Consider the following 6,416-nt stretch of genomic DNA (forward strand, 5'->3'; position numbering starts at 1 on the left):
GTGTCTTTGTCTTGTTCAAAAGCGTATCCACAGCATGAGGGACCATTACTGTGAGGTCAGTATCAAGAATGAGCCCTGCCAATTGTCTGATAGAAACTGCCATAGCCGCGGCAGCTCTCAGGCAGCTCAGGAGTGCTCTGGCGACGATATCAAGCATGGCAGAGAAATAGACGCAGAGTCTCTGCTTACCACCAAAACCCTCTGTTGGAACAGAAAGCGGTCAATCGTCCGCCTCATGCACGTAGAGCACAAAAGGCTTCTGGTAATCAGGAGTGCCAAGCACAGGAGCAGAGCAAAGCGCAACCTTTAGCTGTTCGAAAGCTTGCTGGCATGCAGGTGTCCAAGGCAGCGGTACATGCACTTCTTTGGTGGTCAGGTAAAGAACGGGTTTTGTTAGTAGGGAATAGTTAGGGATCCAATGCCGACAATATGATGTTATACCAACAAGCACTGGCGTTGCCAATAGTTCTCGCAGTAGGAAAGTTGGAGCTATTGGTTTTGTAAATGACAAAGCCCTTTATGTTTTTAAAATGAAAACAAAAATAAAAGGCATTGTTATTTGCAATTGTAATTGCTCCAACTTTCCCACTGCGAGACCTATTGGCAACGCCAGTGCTATTTTTTTTTGCTATTTAAAATTTTTGGGGAATCGGTAAGTATTAACAGGGAGCTCAAACGTTACCAGCAACTAAACCTAATGGTTTGCCACCCTGTATGGATATATATTTTTTTTAAAGTATGTGCTAACTCATTTTCACTTCAGGGTTGAACATGGAGCCAGGAGGCCTAGCTTAATTGGATTTAACTGTAGTTTACATGGATGTGCTGAATAGTCCCTTTCAGTTTTGATTAGTGTTGGGCACCTGCTCTGGCATGTGACTGCTGCATGCAGATGCTGTAGGCCCGATGTTGCTGTGCTGTTCAATGGTGGTTGTACTCGTGATCATCATGGACTTATTGCGGTTCTGTTTTGGGGGAGCCCCAACTGCACTCGTTCACTTCTCATGGAGTCTGTACTGCAGACAGCAATGTTCCCTTTAAGCAAACTTGTGATATGGTCTGATCCTAAAATCTCACCTAGCCTCGTTCTGCAGCTGTGACTTTGCTCCGGCAGTCAGACTAAACCAAGTGCACAGTGCTCAAGTCATGTATAATTAGATTTTCGGCTGCACCTGGCAACCGAGGTTGCTCGAGGGTGGAACCTTTTGGTGCTGTGCCAGGTTTGTAATTCAGCTGACTGCTTCATGTGTGCTGAGCACGTCTTGCTAGCAGAGATCTGGCCAGACCTTGCTGGAGCGTCAGTGTGACCTTGGGAGCCCCAACTCATGACTGGGCTCTGCAATCTGATCCACAGTTCCACGTCTGGGCTTCAGGTGCCAAGTCTGCCTGGCAGCACGAAGGCAGAGAAGTCCATGGGTCTCAGTTGAGTTTCCTCCAGGGCGGATGTCTCACAGGGAGGTGCCCAGACCGGGAGGATTCAATGCTTGCACGGGTGGAGGAGTTGCATAACTAAAGGTCATGCTATTTGTGAACTGAGGTGATGACGCACATCTTCGATTTGACGGGTTTTCACATTCTCCACCATAAGATCGGATTGAGAAAAATGTTGCAAAAAAAGTGTGGTCTTATTCCCAAAGCTGTTGTCACATTAAGGGTGCATTGCAACTGGAAAAAAACCATAATTAGTGCACGTGTAAAGTTCTTACCGTTCATGAACTGTTACTAATGCAGGCTTTCTTGCACCTGTAAAATGTACGCACAACGGGCCTATTGCTAAAATTCTGTATTACCAACGCTTGAATTTCCAGGAGTAAATCAGTGTATTGAAAGAGCTTTGAAAGACGCACAGTATGCAAAGAGGATGCGATTTCAAGCTCTCCGTGATTTTACAGAAGTGGGTGCTCCAAAGTGGGGTGAGCGAGTAAATTCCTTGCAAAACGGGGAGCCCCTCTTCACAACTTTAACTGTATCAAAACGCACCAATAAAGAAACGACATGTTGATGGGGGTGCATGTGTATGCTTTTTATTTTTTTACAAAAATTCAATATTGTTCGGTCTAGGACAATGTTTGAATTTCTGAGTGATTTGTTTTGGGATTCCTCTACTGTAGAAGGAGGAACAAGAGCAAACTATCGATGGAAGCTGGGGACAATCGAGCTGTTAAACCCCGGGGGCATTGGGGCTAAAAATAAACTACACTGAAGTGGTTGTTTGGGTAATACCCGTGCTGGGAAACCAGACGTTGGCCTGTTCCCAGACATTATCTTCCGTATAGAGGAAGTTTGCGTCTTCCTGTTTTTCAGAAAAGCTATATCGAAAGCCACCAAGCGTGTCTCGAATACAGATTCCTGGGAGTGTGATAAGCGTAATTATCAGACACGATCACATGGTGACTATGAAGAAAGGGACATGATGCAATATCGTGTGTAAGGCGTGGCCTACAGCATGAGCAGGCAAGGTAACTACTTAGTCAGGCCCACACAGGCAAGAGTGTAAAGGTTCTGTTAAAAGTAACGTATAATGCGATAATTTACCATAGGATTACAAGCTAACGATCATGTATGCTTGTTTGAAAAGACAAGCAACAGAATAGGAGCCATGGTGGGGGAGGTAGCAGTAAGTCGCTGAGGAAGACAGGGTCAGAAGAAGCACACACATGTCAAAAGCAAACAGTACCAGGGGCAATTATAAAACAAGAGCGGCCGGGAAAGGGGAGGAGAAGCCGAGAAGACGCAGAGCGCACGCTGGGTGAAGCCCTTTGATGTGCTGCAAAGATGAGCGGGGAAACTGAAAGTACGGCCGGTCGGCCATCCAAGAATAATTAGGGGAGGAGAAGCCGAGAAGCCGCAGAGCGCACGCTGGGCGAAGCCCTTTGATGTGCTGCGAAGATGAGCGGCCTGGAAACTGAAAGTACGGCCGATAGGAGGGAGGGAGGCTGATGCGCGTGCTTGTTTGGTCACGTGGTTCACGTGAACTTAAAGGAAACCGCAGGGCAAGAAGCCCTTGGTTTCACGAGGATTTTCAGGACATGAATTCTCGCTCCGCTCGATGCGCTTGCGCGCATCGATAGGTCGCGAGACCTAATAAACGTGCGTACCTCGCGTTGGGTCTTGGGAACAGGCATGTTAGTGATGGCAGCTGTGCGCTCTGGGGTTAGTCTGCGTTCCTCCTCCGACAGTAGGTAACCTAAGCAGGTGACCTCCTGTCACCATTATTGAAATTTTGAAAGTGACACCTTGTGGCCATGGTGTGCCAAATGTAAGAGTAATTTAACTGTGGCTTCCCTGCAGCCATCCTCAGTATCTGAGGCCACATGAAGGTCATCAACATATTGTTACAGCACATTACCAGTAGGGAGTTCCAGAGAATCCAACTGTGTTTTTAATGTTTGGCTATATATACTAGGGCTTTCTGTATAGCCTTGAGGAACACTGGATACAAGATAGCCTGGCTGATGAGGATTATGAATCCAAAACCGGTTCCAGGATGCTTGTTTCCGGTCCAGGGAGGACATGGCTTGCCAGTTCGGGCTGGACTGTTCCCATGAGGCACAGGGTCAGACTGATTTGCATATGGCCATGTCTGAACTGGGGTGGCTGAGTGGGCTAAAGAATGGTGATGGATTAAACCCAGATCAGTTGACTGGGGGTGAGTGTTTGATTAGCTCAAACGCTCCGTCCATCATCCCCTTTTGTATCGCTTTGTTCGCCCTAAGTGTGGCAGGGTATGCTCAGACATGAGTCCCTTGCTCACTTGGCTACTGGATACAAGATAGCCTGGCTGATGAGGATTATGAATACGAAACCGGTCCCAGGATGCATTTTTCCGGTCCAGGGAAGACATGGCTTGGCAGTTCGGGCTGGACTGTTACCATGAGGCACAGGGTCAGACTGATTGGCATATGGCCATGTCTGAACTGGGGTGGCTGAGTAGGCTAAAGAATGGTGATGGATTAAACCCAGATCAGTTGACTGGGTGTGAGTGTTTGATTTGCTCAAACGCTCCGTCCATCATCCCCTTTTGTATCGCTTAGCCTTGAGGAACATGACAGAATCTAAAACTTCGACCAGCAATTGTAAAACTGAACAAATGTTGGCTATCTGTGTGTATTGGTATACTGAAAAGGGCGTTCTTTAAATCTATTACAGAAAAGAATTTTGCAGACGGGGGAATCATTGTCAAAATAGTAGTAATGTCTGGGACCACTGGGTATTGAGGAACTACGATCTTATTAACTTCTCGCAGGTCAATACCGTAGACATCTGGGTGAACATCAGGAGAATCTAAAGGCATTTTTTTAAGGATAGGAAGGATAGGGCTATAACACACATTTGCCACTGTTTCTTTAACCACCCCCTTTTTAATCAAATCCTGTATTTTTTCTACAAGAGCCTTTACTCCTGCCTGTAAAATCTTGTACTGAGGGATATGTGGCAATTTGACATTATCCTTGAGCTGAATGGACACCGGAGGGATCTGGAGCAATCCCACATCTGGGTCCCCTGTGACCCACAGTGTGCGGGGTACTGTCTCAAATTCTGCAGGAAGCGGAGTTCTTTTGCAAAACATCCTTTGGCACGGGCCACCCATGGGCCAATGGTCATATACACACCATCAGGAGAGCAGAAGATCATCGCATGTAGTCTTTTTAACAAATCTAATCCCAACAAATCTTCCCCACAATTGGATGTTAATAAAAATGGGGAATTAACCATAATGGGACCAGTAGTCAATTCAAGAGGTTTTGAAATGGGATAACAACTAGCACCCCTGAGAAACCAACCGAAACAATATTTTGGCCAGACAGAGCTGCCCCCGGGACCAGTGAACTGGAAACAGAGCTAATCATAACCCCTGTGTCAAACAGAAATTTCTCTGTGGTGCCCTGCAAATCAGCAGTGATGTAGGGTCCGCGTTGATCTATAGGCACTGGAACTGGTCCCTTGCCCTGTCCCTGGCTGTCCTAGCAGTGGTACAGCCCAGTCACCTCATCCATGTCATAGTCTTCATGATAATACTGTCTGCTTCTGGGGTCAGCAAAATAATTGCCACTCTGTCTATTGAACGATGCATCCTCTGACTGCGTCCCCTCTCTTCCACCTCTCCCTTTCCCACATCCTCTATATCCTCGAGCTCATGGAGCCTCGCCTTTGTGCGACAGCTCTGGGCACGCATTTCACCAATGACCCTCCTTTCTACAATAAGCACATTGGTTAAGCCCAAGGGGCGCATTGGAAGCACCACCTCTATTGGACCGAGGTACCCACTGGGCCGATCCGGAACCCTTTCCTTTGCCCCAGGCAACTTGCTGCAACAAAACCCCCATCTTTAAATCCTTTGCCTTTTTCTCCACCTTTTGTTTATCCTCATTCTCTCTATGCTCATAATACTGAGCCATACTCAAAAACACTGACAGTGAGGATGTAGTCCAAGTGGTTTCGGAAGCCTGCAGTCTAGCTGCAATCTCAGGAAACAAATTAGTAACGAACAAACGAACCCCACCTTCCAGCAATAAATTCTGACCACTGAAATCCAAGAACACCCCCTCAAATCTAGTAAAGAAATCTGACACACTTTCATCCTTCTTCTGGCAGCATGCAGTCCGCTTAGCCCAATCTACTTTCTTTGGGGGAATAAGGGAGTGCATGTAAGTTATAATACGACCTGGTAAGGCTATCAGCTCCGCTTTTGGCTTGTCACCAGGCTTACGCTCTCTATCCCATGCCTTAATCTCATCCTTTTGTAGTTTGGTTTGCCCTGTTCCCATCATGCACTGGGACAGGAACAGACTAATTTGCATACAGCCAGGTTCTGAAACTGGGATGGTGCAGTGAGCTAAAAAACGGTGTTGGATCTAGCCCTGATCTCTTGACTGGGTGAGAGTATTCTGCTTAATTCAGAGACTCTGTCCCTCACCACCCCTTGTTGTAAATATTTTTGTCCACCCTAAGCGTGGAAGGGTATACTCAGACATGAGTCCCTTGCTCATTGCACCATCAGGATTCAAGCAAGCCGGGCCGAAGACGGCTGTAATGCCAGAAACCGGTCCCCGGAAGCTTGTTTCCTTCCCAGTGTAAGAATTGGCTTTTGTAGTTTGGTTTGCCCTGTTCCCATCATGCACTGGGACAGGAACAGACTAATTTGCATACAGCCAGGTTCTGAAACTGGGATGGTGCAGTGAGCTAAAAAACGGTGTTGGATCTAGCCCTGATCTCTTGACTGGGTGAGAGTATTCTGCTTAATTCAGAGACTCTGTCCCTCACCACCCCTTGTTGTAAATATTTTTGTCCACCCTAAGCGTGGAAGGGTATACTCAGACATGAGTCCCTTGCTCATTGCACCATCAGGATTCAAGCAAGCCGGGCCGAAGACGGCTGTAATGCCAGAAACCGGTCCCCGGAAGCTTGTTTCCTTC

The sequence above is a fragment of the Lissotriton helveticus genome, chromosome 3_1 (assembly GCF_964261635.1).
Source record: "Lissotriton helveticus chromosome 3_1, aLisHel1.1, whole genome shotgun sequence".
In the NCBI taxonomy this organism is placed as follows: Eukaryota; Metazoa; Chordata; class Amphibia; order Caudata; family Salamandridae; genus Lissotriton; species Lissotriton helveticus.